Source organism: Diadema setosum, chromosome 22, assembly GCF_964275005.1.
Source record: "Diadema setosum chromosome 22, eeDiaSeto1, whole genome shotgun sequence".
Classification (NCBI taxonomy): domain Eukaryota; kingdom Metazoa; phylum Echinodermata; class Echinoidea; order Diadematoida; family Diadematidae; genus Diadema; species Diadema setosum.
This window is the reverse complement of record NC_092706.1, coordinates 27,420,396-27,441,090: the sequence shown is the minus strand read 5'-3', so window position 1 is coordinate 27,441,090 and position 20,695 is coordinate 27,420,396. Positions and strand designations below refer to the sequence as shown.

General features: G+C 38.1%; 2 long non-coding RNA genes across 2 annotated transcripts; both read left to right on the top strand.

Moving 5' to 3' along the window:
* Positions 1–10,000: 10,000 nt before the first annotated feature.
* LOC140245440 (uncharacterized) lies at positions 10,001–12,461 on the top strand. The gene is made up of 3 exons (XR_011902334.1): positions 10,001–10,278; positions 10,687–10,935; positions 11,515–12,461. It is a non-coding gene; the product is annotated as an uncharacterized lncRNA (long non-coding RNA).
* Positions 12,462–17,952: 5,491 nt separating this feature from the next.
* LOC140245441 (uncharacterized) lies at positions 17,953–20,413 on the top strand. The gene is made up of 3 exons (XR_011902335.1): positions 17,953–18,230; positions 18,639–18,887; positions 19,467–20,413. It is a non-coding gene; the product is annotated as an uncharacterized lncRNA (long non-coding RNA).
* The last annotated feature ends 282 nt before the right edge of the window (positions 20,414–20,695 follow it).

Here is a 20,695-nt window from a genome sequence, read left to right as displayed (position 1 = left end):
ATATAGAAGGTGAAGTTCTTATGTCATTATTCAGAAAATTCCAATATGTTGGGCCAGTATAAATAAGTGTGTTCTTAGCAAGAATCTTTCGTAAGAGAGGTAAGTGAAATTCATTGGAACGTCGAGTGGGATAGTCATGGAATGATTGATTTCTTTGAAACATAGAATCGAAAATGGAGGGGAGTGGGTTGTTGCTGTACGTATACATAAATTGCCCCAAATTAAATAAATACAAATCTTTAATTTTTAGCAGCTTATTTGCGGCAAATAACATATTTGAGTGGGAGGGTATGAAAGGATAACTGATCGCTATATTTTGATCAAATTGATCAAATTAATCAATATCTCTCTCACACACACACACACTCCCTCTCTCCCTCTCTCCCTCTCTCTCTCTCTCTCTCTCCCTCTCACTCTCACTCTCTCTCTTTCTCTTCTCTCTCAGAGGGGAAATACTCATACTTTTGTGGACACATTGTATCAAGATTGGTGTGTGAGCGCGTACGTATTCTGCTGTCTAGATTTAAGTATACAGCTAAATGCTGGATGTTTATAAATAAGAGAAAAAAAGGTATCACATAAATAGGCAATAAAGGATCTGTAGAAAATCGACTTTTCAATGGAATTTTATAAAGTATTTCTTTTTTATATTAGAATAGAAAAACGAATTTGACAGAACTAACCTGACAGTCTAGGAGGCAAGATATTGTGGTGTCAAACTCATCACATAAACTATCAAGGGAACAAATTGATAAGGAGAAAGGGATTGTTATTCGAAACTCTGGACGTTTGTTCCTGTTTTATGGGGGAAAAAACCCACCAAGGTTAAGAATACGCATGCGCATGCTAATTAAATCGCAGGCCAAAGCCGAGACGAAATCTCGACTCGTGCCAATTTGGCCAACGTCAAGGGGTTCGCTGACTACTGCCGTACGTATTCCAAACGCCTGTCAATTGCCGTGCGATTTTTCTTTCATTAAACCTCCGGTTTCAGTCTCCCTCACACAAAAGCGTTCGCTCGCTCCACTCATCTGCTAGTTACGCGCCGAATGGGCACATGAGGGCAACGATTGAGCACATGCGCGGGGAATGCGATAATTTGACGGTGATCCCACCAACTCATCCTTACTTTTCTCTCCCGTTCTCCATCCTCAGTTTGACTAATTGCTCAGGCGGGGACAAGGCGTTCTGCTGCAAGCGATCTTCTCACTGCACTCCAGGAAGTGTGCTCTCCTGCAGTTTCTGAAGGGATTTTGTTTTTCTCTCCTCTGCTGAGCTGGTAATTTTCCTTTGGTAAGATCCCTTTTCCTTTGGATGTTATTTCCAATTATTTCAGTAATAATATCTTGAGGAACACTCATACCAAGAGCTTATATTATAAGTCATTGGTATGTGCGTTTCTCAACGTACCGTACACACAAAAAAAAGATAATAATGTGTGCATATAACATGAAATAATTCTTGCTTCGGTTTTAATGCTGGTATGGCGTGACGGTGAACTAATTTTGTTCTTACATGTTGAGATTGGATCAGCTGTTGTCTTGACGTCCGCAAAGTCGTTCCTGTTCTATTGAAATTGCACCTCAACTCGCACACACACACACATTATTTGATTCTTCGTGGTTCCGTAATGACAACCGCATTTTAAATCACAGTGAGGTATAGTAATAAAACTATAGAGAAATATCGTCCAAGCTTGTCCCAAAGTAGCCTTGCCTCAAAGTTTTTTTTTTTTTTTTTTAATTTGTCTCCTTTATTTCTTCTTATTTTTTTTTTCATGTGTATATATTTGTATTTTGTGATGTATGTGTAGGGTAGCTAGGAGTATAACAGTGTTTGTAGCAACTGACAGAGCTACTGTACTGAAGCAAAAACAATACATAAATAAGTAAACAAATTATTTTTGACGTGTATAACACACTTCGGTTACGGGCAGGTTCTATCAAATTCTAACGGAACTCCTGTTGGAGAAGTCTGCGGTGGTTGGAATAAAGAGATTGAAATGTGATATGCCGAAAACGAATTGAAAATCACATTCATTGCAATGATTCTTGTACCTAATGTTCTACAGTGCCCTAATGCTTATACAGTTATCTTCTTTGCCTCAGTTAAAAGATCTGCTCTTTATCAATCAAATATCTTAATGATTATGTGACTATAAACGATTGGATCATAACATTTATGTCAATTTAAAATGCTCTCCATGTGAAATGATCCAAAGAGCAACCCACACGACGCTGTGTAATTCTTTAATTATTTGGAAACAAAAACAAAAAAGCAAAAACCATTTTTCTTTCTCTGTTTGACATGTCATATACCAAGGACAAGTAAGCATGTGGAAGTATAATTTTAAATCTGTTGTTGTGTGTATTATGTGAGAAAAAAAACAACAACAAAAAACAACAAATGCCAGCAGGACAGAACATTCACAAATCTATAAAAATTAACGCATAACTCCCAAATAAGTCAGAAAACCTCACATATTACACAGACAGGTGAAAAACACATCGGAAAAAATCACTTTGCGATTTGCAAATTGAGCAATTAACGGCGTATTGGTGTTGTCATTATGAAAAGGTCTACTTTTATTGTCCTGATAAAGCAGATATTGCCGCCACAAACACCTCAGGTTTCACGTGTGGGCGCAAGGAGGATTTAAGCTCTTTTTGATTACAGAAAGGGAAGGAGACCAATAGATTTTCGCCTATCAAACACGTGGACTTCTTCTTCCAATCCAAGACTTTTTTGCCGCATTAGGTGTGGGAATAGAAATGAACAACAACCACGGCACAAAAAGCCGTCAGTCTGGCTGCTAATGTCCTCCGGATTATTACCGCATTAGCGCTCCGAGAGAGCTTGCCAGGCGTGAAAACTTGGATGCTCGGACCAGTGATCGTGCATCTCAGGCGAGGCAGCTTTCCGACCTTCGCATGACACGCTACATAACTTCTTCCGAGTTATTGAACATCTGCAGTAGTTTGATGAAGAAGAATGAGAAACGCGCACTCACGCCTTCGCCCCCCCCCCCCCCATCCTTTTCTCTTTCTTTCTATTTATTTCATCTCCCTTTAATATGTATTGTCTCTATAAATTCACTCTCAATATGTCATCGTGTGCTATATCTCTATCTCTTTCTATATTTCTCTCCCTATATCCTATATCTCTCGTCTCTCAATTCACTCATACTACTGGGCGGCATTGTAACTTCTTTCAATTAGAAACTATGGAGAGACGCTCTACGGAGCTGACGGTGGCGAGCTATCTCCAGAAATTACATATTTAAAAGCTAATGATGTTTGCCGAGAGCACGATCGCGATATCCATGGAAATCACCCATTAACGAGATTCCTTGAAGGAAAAAAGATACAAAGGGGCTGGTGATGAACGAAAGGAGCCTCCCAAGCCACTTGTTTACAGTTTCACATTTGTAATAGAACAAAATGAAAATGATGTTACCATGCGCTTTATATTTTCATTAGAGTGTCATTGAAAAATAGAATGACAGATGAATTATATACTATAATCAACTTGACTGGAATTCCCTGACTTGTATTGAATCGAGTGGAATTAACTTAATTGGAACTGTCGCAACGGATGCGTGCAATAATCTGCAATGATTGAGCAATGAAAAGATACAAAGTATAATGTATTAAAACAGAAAATCAAAGCTAGTTTGAATTAATACTCATACATTCTACATACCCCTGTATTCCGTATCGATTAAAATGATACAACCAAAATTTATAATCATAGTTGAACCTTTTGATGAAACTTTTTGGACTTTCAACGTTTCAGGGGGGGGGGGGGGTTACAGGAAATAGTTTTGTCTGTTGCAAAGCCACATAGTATTACACTATGCAAATCATGATTTTATCACTCTTAAAATTCGGGCACAGAATACTACAAAAAATATTGCGTTATTTCGCAGAAGCTTTTTCTTTACAAAAGATTTCATGGCTGGGTAATCGCAACATTAATTCTTCTTGACTTTAAGGGGGAAGAAAAAAAAGCAAAAGAGAAAAAAAAAAGCAAAGATCTGTGAGCAGGTCGACGGAGGACTTGTAAGACCACAACATCTAACATCATAACTCTCAACTTATGTAAAATGATTATACATATTCTATGTTTGCTGGTAATGTCATTGTTCTTGGCAAGATGCCAACAATCAAAACTCTATTCTCTTAACTTTAATGCAAAATGAAATATCCGTCATTCTGTTAAGTCACCTTTATAGTCTATTTATTTTAGCCAATTTCAGTTTAGACTAGGATTACCCTCATATCTTCGACGAAAAGGAGACGTAATCAATCATATTCCGTTAACACAATACTTTTGAATTTGACGATAGCCTTTTGTAGTTTTGATTGTTAACAGTAGAACAAAAATAGTATACTTTATCTTAAAATCATTTCTATGGACACCGCCTTATACAATCAGAAAACATTAGATTCAGAGAAGAACGTGCATGACAGATGAGATTATTCTCAACTGCAGCAGCAGGTCCCGATTCTTGTTTCATTTTCAAAGAGCGAACTCCTTCATGTTTTATCAATAATGTCAAAACTTTTGTTTCACGTGTTGTTTACTCATTTCTCCTATTCCTCTGAAAAGTAATTTCCAACATTTCCAAAGTTTAGAAACGTCGTGTGGCATACAGCATTCGATCCTTTACAGAGATGTGCCCTATAATAGGTCATGGGTGATTTCAGGCTGAGTGGTGATAAAAGAAACGAACAAACAAACAAACTTGTAGTTGTTGACATTTGCTTCATATCCGAAAAAAATACACGCCCGAACAACGAACTTCACATGGATTAAGGTTTACAGCTATTTCCGATGAACATATGAGAATTTCTGTTTTTATTTTTATTTCCGATTGCAGGGTATACCAGTTTGACATCAAAGAATAATATTATGGTTTCACTTATCAACAAGAACAACAGCGACCCAAGGGGAATGATAAACACTTAACATCGTGGAGATATTTTCTTGATGCAAAGGATTCTTGCCACAATGTGACACAGTTTCCATCACCTCCCGCTGCATTGTCCATCAGCGGGGAAGGTGGAATATAAACAAATGTATCGGCAAATGATGAATATGTTTGTGCTTTTACGGCGATTCCTAGCCAGGATGACTGGGCGATAACGTATTTTGATTTCGTTATGTCCGACAAAGATTGATCGTGTTCTGTCAGTCAATACCATCTGCCCAACAACGATTACATTAGTGTACACCGGCAAGTCTGTGGGGATTTTGTTGTATACAGAACGATGAACCACAACTTTAAAGGCATTCTTTGCCATCTGCAGATGAAACAGAAACCCATGTTTGGTGCGTCAGAATAGTTCTAAAATGTGAGATAGGGATAGAAATAACCAATGTAGAAATGTTAGTTAGTACAATGTTAAATATACAAAATAATGAACAATAGTTATTAGAAAATTGTTTCTGGAATAAACTGTCCACACTTATGCTTATGGTTTATTGAGAAAATAGTGAAATCTCTTTATATTTTAGGTTTTATTGCGAAATGTTTATCAAGTAAGATTTTTTTTTTTGATACAACTGACCTACACATATGCATTAAATGTGATAATCACTGCTCCCGATGGTAAACAGTACCTTTAAAAAATCCATTTGATCCTTTCCTTTTCAATATCGGCATTGCAGGAGATGCATGCTCCGTGTAACTCTCCTACACCCCACTGATTATGAACACAAGAAATTGCGTAAATCAACAGTAATACAAAGTACATAAGACCTATACCTCGTGTGCCGTCCAGAGAAATTAATGGGAGAGAATAACATTATTTCCATTAATTTTTACGTCTTCAATCGGAAGAGCTCTAAGAACACAAGGACGGTGGGTATGAAGAAAACATTTTAGTATTGTTGTATGAACAAATCATTTTACTGTTTCGTACTTTTTGATGTGGCGGCAACTTGATCTCATGAAAATCGTTGGCTGTCGCTCTTAACACCTTTTAGATTCTGGTGATTGTCGCTGGTAGGAGTGTAAAGCGCGTAGCTGTACCGAAGGACTCGGCCGTGATTTTCCTCTAGCTAATCATAATATGCCGTGAAGCGCAACTGATTCGCTACGCGCGGTCCGGACGATGCGGCGACTGGCTCCGTGCGGTTGCCCCCTCCGTGTTTAGACGTGTTTAGGGCTGGAGAACGTGTGACTGACAACTTTTTAAATTCCCCGTCATTAGCGGCTGATAATCTCGGCAATTCCTGCTTTAAAGCCTGCCGTATTTTCACTTTCGCTCACTTTCCTTCACTGTCTCTCAGTAATTAGTACCAAAGCTTCATCGATCGACCAGATGAACTCGATTTCTGCTCGGTTGTACATCACTGTGCTTAAACTGCAAAATAAACATCCCGGAGCGCAATTAAGACTACAATAGAAAGGTAAATCTTGATGGGCATCTCCTGTGAGTATTTTATCTTGCCTGCTACCTAATGTTGGAAAAATCTTCATTTTCAAAACATAATCAAAACAAATAAGAATAAAAGGCTTACATCATGTACAAAGGATATCTCATGAGTACCATGAGCTATTAAACCTTTAATTCTCTCATTGGGTTTTGTTATTCCTGCGCATACTCAGCCAAGCTATTTTTCTTATATCCCTTTTACCCTACGTTGAACGAAAAAAAAAATGAAAAGGGGAAATTCGAAAGACTCTCGTGGGCCTATTCACAACTGTATTCTAACATACAAATTCAGGACGCAGCAGACAAATTTACAGGTATGAAAAACTAGAACAATTCCGTATGTATAATTTCATAGATTTTCTATTCTGTTAACTCCCCCCCCCCCCCCAAAAAAAAAAAAAAAAAAAAATCGAGTGTAGATATAGAGAGGTAAAAAAAAACTATATCTTGTATTGCAATACGTTACTAAGATGAAACACATTAATACTGTAATTAGTTAGTTTTAGAGATTTTTTATTACACTATTTTGTGCTATATACTATGTGAACACTGATATGACACAAGTACAATTCCCCCAAGTTCAATTAATGATTTTAGAGATTCTGCGTATAAGCACACACACATGTTTTTAAAAGAAATACGAGCAACACATTATTTTCTAAAACCTTTAATCATCGTTTCCATTTCAGAATATATATAAGAAATACTATTGACCAAACGCAATTACTAATCATGTTCACTGAGACCAGAAACATGATGAAGCAATGCCATTGTGAAAAATTAGTTTGCCGGATATTTTTTTTTTTCCGCGCAAACTTTTTATTGTAGCCGAAAATCATCTTTTAGATTATTTCACTTTTAATTATTTGAAAGGTATAGTGTTATACCAACATTATTTTTTGTGTATATAAGCTAACCACACCACTTCGACATGCAATGTCCCCTTTAGGGTAGTTGTCAACCTTAACTTTTACCTGGCGACGTTGTTTTACAATTGAGAAACGTGTGGAGTTTTACCTTACATCAGTAATTTCTGTAATACATCAGAATTTCGACTGCCATCGTAAGGTATGGTACGGCTCCAATGAATTTCTGTCCGATGACAGTTGTAGTTATTCAGTGCCATTGGAGGTAAATAAATTGGTTGCACTTCGTTATTCCGAAAATTCGTTGATCCGAAAATGAAGTAAGGTTCGTTATTTCGAACGTTTGCTTATCTAAAAAAGAAAAAAAAAAGGCGTCATTCCGAAAGATTCGTTAATCCCACAATGAAGAGAGGCTCGTTATTCAGAAGGTTTGTTAATACCAAAACGAAGTAAAGTTCGTAATTCCGAAGGTTTGTTAGTACGAATTCTTTACATTTTCGGATCAACGAACCTTCGGAATAACAAATCTGATTTCATTTTCGGATTAACGAATCTTCAGAAGAGGAAACGTCCGAATAACGCCACAGAGTGTTGGTTTAATAACGATTTTTTTTTTTCATTTTAGGATTAACGAACTTCTAGTAGGTACACGGAATTTTTGTGTTCAAAATAGCGAACCTTCGGAATTACGAACTTCGTATTTCATTTTCGGATTAAAGAACCTTTGGAATAGCGAACACCATTTTTGTTTTTCTTTCCAATTCTTGGATTGCAAACTACATGTAGTTGATAAAATAACGTATAAGCGATAAATGGCGTCACAATGAGTCTGTCTCCTAATCTCCGGAATACGCCATAAATGTTCGGATTAACTAACCCTATGGCTTGTGTGAACATGTAATGACACAGACAAAACTCACTTAAGGATTCGGCAGTTAAGAATAAGTTCAGGGTTACTCTGTTTAACAGCACTGAATGCTTGTGTTTCTTCTTGCAACTGACGTCACGTGAGCGCTCTACGTCATTATCGTCGTCAACATTACGTCAGAACATGACCTGTAAGCAAAGCTTATAAGCTATATAAAATGAGTTTATATAAAATGAGTTTATTCATGTTTAAAACCCGTTGAGCCGCTACGTCCATAAACATAATCGTAAGTATAAATTCCTTGTTGTTGTTATTATTATCATTATCATTATTGATATTGTTATTGTTATAGTTGTTATAAGCTTTGGTGGATGCGCGTTATACCACGACATTTCACACCAAAGCAGATTTAAACCATGCCAATTTCTCTCCATAGTATGACAAAATGGCGCCATGCTTTTAGACAAGTGTTCGCCGGCAGCGGATTAAACCTATATAGTTTAGGAGACAGGCAGCTTTTTCTTGCTCATGACTTCCTTAGAAAGGGATGAAAGAAGGAATATAGACCGTATATTCTTTTTCGAACACACTTTGCATTTTAACTCTATGAATCTAATACAGAATCAATCAGGGTCTAAAGCATTAATTTAAATATATCTGTGAGTGTTCGTAAAGAAATCAGAAACTTATCAGGCTTAATTTCCACTGGGCTTAGAAGTTTGAGGCTCTTTGTCAAAAAAGCAAAGCAGATAAATAGACGTAACCGATGCTTCCAACGCAGTTGAAATGCAACGATATAATATTCGACTCTGATTTGATTTATCTGTTGTCTTAATGAGATCAGAAACAACGAGGGACGTGGAATCCGCCAACGCATTCCATGAAAGAACACTACGATCTGGTGAATCAGCGTTGTTTGAAATTCGTTGCTTCGCAATCGTATTAAGTTCTTGGCCATGTGCGATCAACGATCGCACAGTAGTCTCCTTTTGGTCACGTGGTAAAATATCACTCCGCGACCGTGGTTCGGAGCACTGCAGTTTTAAAAGAGACCTTTTTCTACACGTAACTGCCAAATCGTACTTCTTAAAGGGCGGGTCTTTTAGGGTGAACATTGGGGCTACAAAGACTCTATACAGGTCCACTAACACGATTTCGACATTTTTAGATTTTAAAAAGTAACCAGTAGTCAGAAATCGCTCTAAAACCACCCAAATGTGGGAACGCCCCCTAAAATTGTCCGCTGATTGGCTAGTGCGATTTGACGTACCAACAGGAAGCCCCCCGCGAAGGCAATAAGTTCTCACCATTGCCCTAGCGTGTTAATGATAGATAGATTTTCTACTTTTGAATCACAAAATACACAATTTTTGCAAGTAGCACATCCCAAGAAAGGATTTAAATATGTTGTTTATATATTCCAGAAGCGACTTAATGGCGACTCGGACATTTTTCGAGTATTTTACCTATAATAATTTGTCATTTCGGATCATGTTTACATTTTGGAAAAAAACTAAACATTTCCTTCAGGAAACAAGACAAGTAGGCGTGTGTGACAGCCTCTTAACTGCTGAATGTACATTGCAACAGGTGAGTGCGTGTGCAGGTCGTAACGACATATTGTTACGGAAGACTGGTTAACAGTCTAAATCTATATCGATATCTCGATCCAAGGTAGCTCGTAGATGTTAGAATGTTATATCGATCGTGAGTATCTTATAGCGCTAGCGCTCGCCTCAGCTCAGCCCAGCTCTAGCTAGCAGCTCTGTCGCTGACCTGTGTAGCGTAGTTCTAAGATACGTGTGAATAAATGATGGATTCAGACGACGAGATCGAGTCGCCCATTTCATGCCCCGCTACCGTTTCGAGTGAGTCAGAGAGGGAGTCAGAGTCGGATGTCGAGCGAGATGGTGAGGACGAAGATCCCCGATCAAGCAGGAGAAGCAGCCGTTGGCGTTGGTCGGCCTCAACAGCGATTGGGTTTACTCCCGTATAGTATGTACCAGACGCTGCACCTCCCGCCCCCGGAGTAGTCGGCGGTGAGGAAGCTCAGGGGACGGGGTGATGACAACGAGCCCGCAAGATTGGGGAATAACAATTGGTAATTATCTACTTGAGAGTCTATATTCTATATAACCTTAGTAACTCACTTATTTTAGTAGTATATCTATAGGCCAGAAAAAAAAGTATAAGTCACAAATGTTGGAAGTACAAAACTGCTGCTTGTACTCTAGACTCTCTACAACGTACAGTTTTTACCAATGTCACAGTTAGTTACTGCTTATTGACTTACTGCTAGTTGGAATGTGTGGACAAGACAGTAAAGTCACTAAAGACTAAAGTACAGAAGAGGCTGGTGTAGATGTAAATCTCTGTGGCAATAGTTGGCATGTTGAACTTGAAGGATTGGTCTCAATTTATCATTGTGTGGCAGCTCAGTACTACATGACTAAAACTAATTAAGTTACACAACAAGTAAACCTGAATTTACCTGCATTTCTTTCTTCAGGTGCCAATGTGGGAACTGTGTGCCAATGCCTACAACACGGGACTCATTGTGCTGTCACAAGGCTGACCCGGTCTTAGAGGAGGTCGAGCAGTACAACGACCGGCCGACATGCAGATGCTCAAATAAACTGTTAACAGCACACCCAGGATTTTCCACCATTTGCCTTGGTGAATGGGTGTTGGAAGCTGCTTATCACCAATATGCTCAACAGTATGGAGAAGGTGCCAGAACGGATGCCACAGATAATGAGTGAGTTTGTTTGTCAAATTTTCAATTTTTCTTCTGAAATAATGCAAATTTGCCATTTTATATTCCCTTGACAATATGCTGTTTATACTGCCAATTTGCAATTGCACCCATCAAAAGAATGCAATATCTAATTCACCATGTGTGATTTCAGTCCTGCACTCCAGTAATTTATTCAAATATATTGGACCTGTGTTCGTAAATAATGCAAAAGTACTTGTAGCCTTGTAGGATATATTTGTATAATCTTTTCATTTTTTATTTCTTGAGTGCATAGGGACATTATCACTTTGTGTTATGCGCTGTATAAGCACTGTCAATTATTACACTATTATTATTATTATTATTATTATTATTATTATTATTGTTATTATTATTATTATTATTTTATGCTGCCATTATACAGTTGTACCAGGTACCCAAAATAATGACTACCATACTCCATGGGTCCCATTCACATTGTTTAATCAAAATTCTATTCTCAAGATAAATTTCTAGATGAACACATGATGTCATATAAAAGGATTATCAAATTTAACTCCTTATGCATTCCATTTCGTTTCACTTTTGTTTCTATATCAGGTGATCAAGACATGTTGCATACACCGGCAACTGGTGAGATGATGCTGGAAATTTGTGGGCCAAAATGTGAGAGTCCTACTGCCATCGTCTGCTGTGAGGAAAATGTGATAAATTTATCCATCAGAAAGAGTGACATGTTTTCATTTTGCATAGGCTGTAATAAGACTGTATATGCAGCACTGATATTGGGTGTAGAATGTGACTTGTCACATTGCGATCTGCTTAACGGGAACGTGGTTGTAGAAATGCATCAGATAGGTTTGTACATTGCGAAAGTCACAGGCATACTTTGTCAGACACCTTGTCCATTATGTGGTCATACTGATGATATGCAGCTTCCAACACCCACTCATCAAGGCACACAACTGGGAAACATGCTGTTGCACTTCAGCCTCTCTGTACAAATGATCATGTATTATTTTGTTGTAATTTATTGATGCATGTTCAGTGGAACCTCAATATTATAAGCACTGATATGACAAACTGTAGTAATAAGAAGATCTTAATATATATAGGGGTGATATCTCTGGTCCCATTGACCTCATTATAACAAGGTTCGACTGTTTGTCAAATGCACTCTTGTCTCAATTCTTACTCTTGCTATGCTCTCCCTCTCTCTTTTGTAATGTAGACCTACTGCATGTTTTAGCAATTGGAAAATCACACTTTCACAACCATACAACTGAAGATAATTTTGATTGTGTAGAATTGACACGTTGAACAGCTATGTTGTCAGTCATGGTCAGAAGAAATAGATAATGATCTGATACAATTAAAATGCTGTAGCCTTTCCGGCAATAGCTTCACAGCCTCTATTTAGAGAACAGGACCAAGTCTAGTTACGAACTCATTGAACTGGAATGTAACTGGCTCATATAGTAATGTTCTGTCATGAACCAGTATACATTTGTCAAACATTCCTTTCAGCTGATTACACTAATTATATTTTGTGAGCAAATGGAAAAAAAAAAGTGTGTTGTGTTTTCTATACATACATTTGTAGTTGTAGTAATACAGTACATGTACCGGTAGTGTAAATTTATCCTTATATACAAAAAGAAGTGGATTAGCTTCATACAGACCCATGAAAATGCAAAAACATACACATATACACACACCTTCAGTACACTCATGCATATCTAGGCCTGGCATATCAGATACAAACATGCACAAACACACACCAACATCAGACACACATAGGACAAATATATCATTGATATATTTGCCCTATGTTTGTCTGATGCCCCCTTCATGGAATGGATAAATATATCCCCTCATAGATATGCACATACAATGTATTTAAGTAAGATTTCTATGGAATTGTACATCTAGCTGTATGCAATTTGCATATTGGTGGGAGTGTTCCAATGATGCCTGATTGAAAGTATTTGTGGGTATGTATGTAGTATGGCAAAGGGTGTGTGTGTGTGTTGATGTGTGTATAGATAGGAGACTAAAGAAAATTAGTCACAGGGAATGAGGAAAAGATGGGGGAGTGTACTTACAGGAATGAGATTGTAAAACCCTACCAGTGTGTTATCTCCATATCCTAATGTTGGAAAAAATGGGATTTATTCCACTGGAACAATGGCAGCTGGTCAGTCAAGCATGCATGAGTGACATCCACATTTGAAATCAAATCAGCCCAGAAGAGTTATCTTTTGCACATACATGTACATACTGTATATTTCATATCAATACTATGAGACATTCTCATGTAACATTAAATCAAAAGCTTTGTGATTTTTTTCCTCATACATAAATCTATCAGTGAAATTACAGAACTCAAATTCAGGATAACATAATACATGTATTGCACGTGTAAATATACAAAACAGTACAGGTGAGTGATGTTATTCAATCTTTCACACAATATTTTAAAATGTGTAAAAATGTGTGAATATATATGTGAGCATATGTGCATGTGGGTGTTTGCTTGTGTGCACGTTTTCAAAAGTACCTCTGCATGCAGATGTGATATGAATGTCTGAGTCCCAGTCATAGCAAGATCAATTCATACCAAATTTTCTTAAACTGAGTGACCTTGCAACTGTTCTTTCATAAAGAGACCTGACACCATATTCATAAAAAAACAATGCTTATTTAACTTTTAATGCTTGACTTCAATGATTATGTATGGAGAACCATTATAGAAATCAACAGAATAATTCCCCAACTAGACTTAGCATTGCATTATGAATTTGGTCCCCCCCCCCCCCCCCCTGTGGAGGCATTCCAAGTCTCAGAACTTGAGTAACAGGGCCCCAGTCTGCTTCAACATGTCAGATGAAGATTATATAAAATGCTAATGCTTTACAGACACACATCTTGTGCTCCTTTTTCATAAATTTGTGAATCATATACCAAGAGTAAATTATTGCATTCCTTCCCAAAACTACAATTTTTTTCTCCATCTCTTTTTGAGTGTGTTGTGTTCTATAATGCATACACATTTTATTCTAAATTACCTTGTCAAAGATATTAATATTTGATCATAAGAGTGAGCTCTAATCTTAACAGCAAACATTCAATGGTAAAATCATAGTGTGGGACAGCATTCATGTAGAAATCTTCTAAACTTACCATTACAACACTGAATATCTCTAGAGAATTGTGTTAGCATGCAAGCTCATCTGTCCATAAAAATGGCCATGTATGCTTCAAACATCAAAAAAAAAAATACAGTTTTCCTTTTGTATCCACATGACTGTTGTATTGTAAATGAATTGTGATTTTGCTATTAAAAGGACAATATTCAACTGGCAAATAATTGATCTTTGAAACACTATATCAAGTTGGCATCATATTGTTTGTGATGAAATGCAACATACACGTTATACAGACACAATACAACAGTAACCACAGTGATCTTATCTTGTCTTTAAATGATCACTCATGAATAGAAGGTATAAGAATGCAGGGTATGTGTAACAAAATTTTGAGTGTTTGTATCTACCATCTGACAGAAGAACAGATGAAAATAGTCTTCTGAAACATCATTCTGCAACAATTAAACACTACTTGCACAGTATCATGTATTAAATACATTGTATGAACTTCAATCTCAATTGCAAGGATTCCTGAACCCATCAGATCATTTGTCACACTGTGCAAATTGTCTCCTTTGATGTTCAATAACTTCCTCCCTTGGATGATACTCAAAGGCATTCACAAGGGGAGGCGTTGAAGGCTGGCAGGGTGCAGGAGTTTTGTCATTGTACTCCACAACAGCAGAAAGGACATCATCAACCTGTGCTGTAGAAAATTCAACAGAAAGAAACAAAGGGACACACAAAATAGATGGAATTAAGTTGTTTGCACTGGTTTTTAGCAACACATTTTTTGAGGTGTCATGAACAGACACCACCACTTTGATAATGACATCAAAAATCTTTGCAAATTCATATAAAAATTGGGGTTTGCCCTCCTCAATGCAAAGACTTCACTTGAGAATGCATAAGTAGCCATTGGTCATGGCAGGTGGAGTGTTGGTCTTCAGAATGGACAACTGACTGCCTCCCTTCTATGACTTCTGATTAGTGGAACAGGCATAAGACCTGCCCCCCCCCCACCCCCCCCCCCAAAAAAAAAAAAGAGAAAATGTATATCTAGACCTTTTAAAATTGATCATTTTATGTGTACTCAGTGGTCAAGAAAGCCATGCTTCTACAGAGACAAACAAATAATAAAATGTGTAGTTGACAAATTGTGCCATTCTAATATTTTCCTCTGAGTAATGTGAATTCATTTTCTTCCAATATTGCATAAAACATCTACGCTGTTCTTTACGAACCTTCACGCTAGAAGAGCCAGGATTGTTCGTCTTCACAATCCGGTAGAGCAGATCTCCTGTTGCACCTCTTATTGAGCTCACTGCCTGTCAGAATTTGTGTAGTACACTGTAGTGCAATGCTGCCAGATGAACCCTGTAAGTACATGTAATAATGGCACAGAGAGGAATTGAATTTTTTTTTTTAATTGTCTATGTAGGCCTGCAAGAATGTGGTTAACTAGATGCATGTAGGAACTCTTGGGAAAAACAAATACCGGTAATCACAAATAATGACTGCCATTTGTACCGGTACTTCCCCACATAACCAGGGCAAGTGAAATTGTAATGATGACAACTGAAAATTACTGACTGCAGAAAGTTCCTTGTCTGATAGGAAAGTGACTTTTTTTTTCACATGTAAAATATGAAATCGCATTACATTAGTCAACTATATAGGCAACATTTTGGGGCAAGAAAAAAAAATGGACATTGAAGATTTCACTTGCCTAATGGGCAAGTGAAGACAAACAATAATGGCCAGTCCTGGATCAATTCAATCTAATAATATGTTTTGGAACACACCATCCAACCATTCGGCTACAAGTTTTAGAGCTCAATGGGGAAGCAAGGCTGTCATAGCAGAAGTCAGAGTCATAGAATTAACTGTTACTGAATACAATTTGTATGTATGATTGATAAGCCTTCTAATGTAGCAGCGATGAAAATATACAGAGCCAGCCAGCCCGGCTGGCTGGCTGGTACGCGGTCTCAGTTGGTAACTGTTGACCCAATATGCCCATACAAGTACTACGTGGTATCTAGAATGATAGCTACACCCAGGTACCGATGTAACTGTGTTGTAGTGAATGTCTTACTAATCTTCGATAAAAGTTAGGTCTAGTAATGTCACGTTAGAGGTGTTCACTTCATAGTATAGTACGATTTAATGAGCACACAACTTGACTACTAGTACATTAAAATCCCTCCATGATCTTAATTTTGCTGACACTGAGTGATGTTCCACTCAAAACGCTACAGACGGAGCTTATCAACCTATCGAAACCGTGAAACTGTTAGTAGTGATACAGCAATTATAGGCCGACCAGACGCCGTGCGAACCCTGTCGCGATTATACAGCGACTGGGCTGTGTATAGTTACGGTACATGTACGATATATATAGCTACTGTATAATAAGAGTCGTCTACACAGTGGCAAAACATACCCGCTTTCTCTGATCCAGCTTCAGAACTGCTGATCCGCTTTGTTTTTCAGCTCTCTGACGATGAGTTTGGCTTCCATTTCCCAGCTTGATAACAGGGATAGCTATGGGCTGCAGGATCCTCTTTTTGGGCGCAAATCCTAGCCGAGTATACAGCACTAGGATACTTAGCTCCACTACAAGCGATCACTCCATACGAGGCTGTACAACCTAGTGCGTAGTAATGTACATCGTAGTAGAAGGGACCATCTATTCCACTGGGCTCGCGTCAGCAAATGATTCTCAACAAACCCAATTTTTTCGAGTAGCGTCATCTTTAGGGAAGTTGTGCAGACTTACACCCATCTTTGGTGTCTTTGCTGCGGTGATGACGGCACACTTCCTCGGCATTTTCTTGAAATACTTTTTCCAACTTTCCTACAAATACCCCGGTACACAAGATCCATGCACTGTGAAGTACAGTTTAGGTGAGACAGTCGCACTATGAGTTCCTGTTGGTGCGTCACAGTGTCACCTGACAAGGCACGTGACCGGTCCTTGCTTTTTCTGGGGGCGTTCCCGACTACCCGAAAAATGAGCGATTTAGGCGATTTCAACTGAGTTTTTTGAAGTTCACAGATCTCTTTCAAGAAAAGTATATGCGATTTCTAATAGTATTGACACAGTATTTTCATATGATCATGCATTATAAAATTAAAAGACCCGCCCTTTAAAGGGCGGGTCTTTTAGGGTGAACATTGGGGCTACAAAGACTCTATACAGGTCCACTAACACGATTTCGACATTTTTAGATTTTAAAAAGTAACCAGTAGTCAGAAATCGCTCTAAAACCACCCAAATGTGGGAACGCCCCCTAAAATTGTCCGCTGATTGGCTAGTGCGATTTGACGTACCAACAGGAAGCCCCCCGCGAAGGCAATAAGTTCTCACCATTGCCCTAGCGTGTTAATGATAGATAGATTTTCTACTTTTGAATCACAAAATACACAATTTTTGCAAGTAGCACATCCCAAGAAAGGATTTAAATATGTTGTTTATATATTCCAGAAGCGACTTAATGGCGACTCGGACATTTTTCGAGTATTTTACCTATAATAATTTGTCATTTCGGATCATGTTTACATTTTGGAAAAAAACTAAACATTTCCTTCAGGAAACAAGACAAGTAGGCGTGTGTGACAGCCTCTTAACTGCTGAATGTACATTGCAACAGGTGAGTGCGTGTGCAGGTCGTAACGACATATTGTTACGGAAGACTGGTTAACAGTCTAAATCTATATCGATATCTCGATCCAAGGTAGCTCGTAGATGTTAGAATGTTATATCGATCGTGAGTATCTTATAGCGCTAGCGCTCGCCTCAGCTCAGCCCAGCTCTAGCTAGCAGCTCTGTCGCTGACCTGTGTAGCGTAGTTCTAAGATACGTGTGAATAAATGATGGATTCAGACGACGAGATCGAGTCGCCCATTTCATGCCCCGCTACCGTTTCGAGTGAGTCAGAGAGGGAGTCAGAGTCGGATGTCGAGCGAGATGGTGAGGACGAAGATCCCCGATCAAGCAGGAGAAGCAGCCGTTGGCGTTGGTCGGCCTCAACAGCGATTGGGTTTACTCCCGTATAGTATGTACCAGACGCTGCACCTCCCGCCCCCGGAGTAGTCGGCGGTGAGGAAGCTCAGGGGACGGGGTGATGACAACGAGCCCGCAAGATTGGGGAATAACAATTGGTAATTATCTACTTGAGAGTCTATATTCTATATAACCTTAGTAACTCACTTATTTTAGTAGTATATCTATAGGCCAGAAAAAAAAGTATAAGTCACAAATGTTGGAAGTACAAAACTGCTGCTTGTACTCTAGACTCTCTACAACGTACAGTTTTTACCAATGTCACAGTTAGTTACTGCTTATTGACTTACTGCTAGTTGGAATGTGTGGACAAGACAGTAAAGTCACTAAAGACTAAAGTACAGAAGAGGCTGGTGTAGATGTAAATCTCTGTGGCAATAGTTGGCATGTTGAACTTGAAGGATTGGTCTCAATTTATCATTGTGTGGCAGCTCAGTACTACATGACTAAAACTAATTAAGTTACACAACAAGTAAACCTGAATTTACCTGCATTTCTTTCTTCAGGTGCCAATGTGGGAACTGTGTGCCAATGCCTACAACACGGGACTCATTGTGCTGTCACAAGGCTGACCCGGTCTTAGAGGAGGTCGAGCAGTACAACGACCGGCCGACATGCAGATGCTCAAATAAACTGTTAACAGCACACCCAGGATTTTCCACCATTTGCCTTGGTGAATGGGTGTTGGAAGCTGCTTATCACCAATATGCTCAACAGTATGGAGAAGGTGCCAGAACGGATGCCACAGATAATGAGTGAGTTTGTTTGTCAAATTTTCAATTTTTCTTCTGAAATAATGCAAATTTGCCATTTTATATTCCCTTGACAATATGCTGTTTATACTGCCAATTTGCAATTGCACCCATCAAAAGAATGCAATATCTAATTCACCATGTGTGATTTCAGTCCTGCACTCCAGTAATTTATTCAAATATATTGGACCTGTGTTCGTAAATAATGCAAAAGTACTTGTAGCCTTGTAGGATATATTTGTATAATCTTTTCATTTTTTATTTCTTGAGTGCATAGGGACATTATCACTTTGTGTTATGCGCTGTATAAGCACTGTCAATTATTACACTATTATTATTATTATTATTATTATTATTATTATTATTGTTATTATTATTATTATTATTTTATGCTGCCATTATACAGTTGTACCAGGTACCCAAAATAATGACTACCATACTCCATGGGTCCCATTCACATTGTTTAATCAAAATTCTATTCTCAAGATAAATTTCTAGATGAACACATGATGTCATATAAAAGGATTATCAAATTTAACTCCTTATGCATTCCATTTCGTTTCACTTTTGTTTCTATATCAGGTGATCAAGACATGTTGCATACACCGGCAACTGGTGAGATGATGCTGGAAATTTGTGGGCCAAAATGTGAGAGTCCTACTGCCATCGTCTGCTGTGAGGAAAATGTGATAAATTTATCCATCAGAAAGAGTGACATGTTTTCATTTTGCATAGGCTGTAATAAGACTGTATATGCAGCACTGATATTGGGTGTAGAATGTGACTTGTCACATTGCGATCTGCTTAACGGGAACGTGGTTGTAGAAATGCATCAGATAGGTTTGTACATTGCGAAAGTCACAGGCATACTTTGTCAGACACCTTGTCCATTATGTGGTCATACTGATGATATGCAGCTTCCAACACCCACTCATCAAGGCACACAACTGGGAAACATGCTGTTGCACTTCAGCCTCTCTGTACAAATGATCATGTATTATTTTGTTGTAATTTATTGATGCATGTTCAGTGGAACCTCAATATTATAAGCACTGATATGACAAACTGTAGTAATAAGAAGATCTTAATATATATAGGGGTGATATCTCTGGTCCCATTGACCTCATTATAACAAGGTTCGACTGTTTGTCAAATGCACTCTTGTCTCAATTCTTACTCTTGCTATGCTCTCCCTCTCTCTTTTGTAATGTAGACCTACTGCATGTTTTAGCAATTGGAAAATCACACTTTCACAACCATACAACTGAAGATAATTTTGATTGTGTAGAATTGACACGTTGAACAGCTATGTTGTCAGTCATGGTCAGAAGAAATAGATAATGATCTGATACAATTAAAATGCTGTAGCCTTTCCGGCAATAGCTTCACAGCCTCTATTTAGAGAACAGGACCAAGTCTAGTTACGAACTCATTGAACTGGAATGTAACTGGCTCATATAGTAATGTTCTGTCATGAACCAGTATACATTTGTCAAACATTCCTTTCAGCTGATTACACTAATTATATTTTGTGAGCAAATGGAAAAAAAAAAGTGTGTTGTGTTTTCTATACATACATTTGTAGTTGTAGTAATACAGTACATGTACCGGTAGTGTAAATTTATCCTTATATACAAAAAGAAGTGGATTAGCTTCATACAGACCCATGAAAATGCAAAAACATACACATATACACACACCTTCAGTACACTCATGCATATCTAGGCCTGGCATATCAGATACAAACATGCACAAACACACACCAACATCAGACACACATAGGACAAATATATCATTGATATATTTGCCCT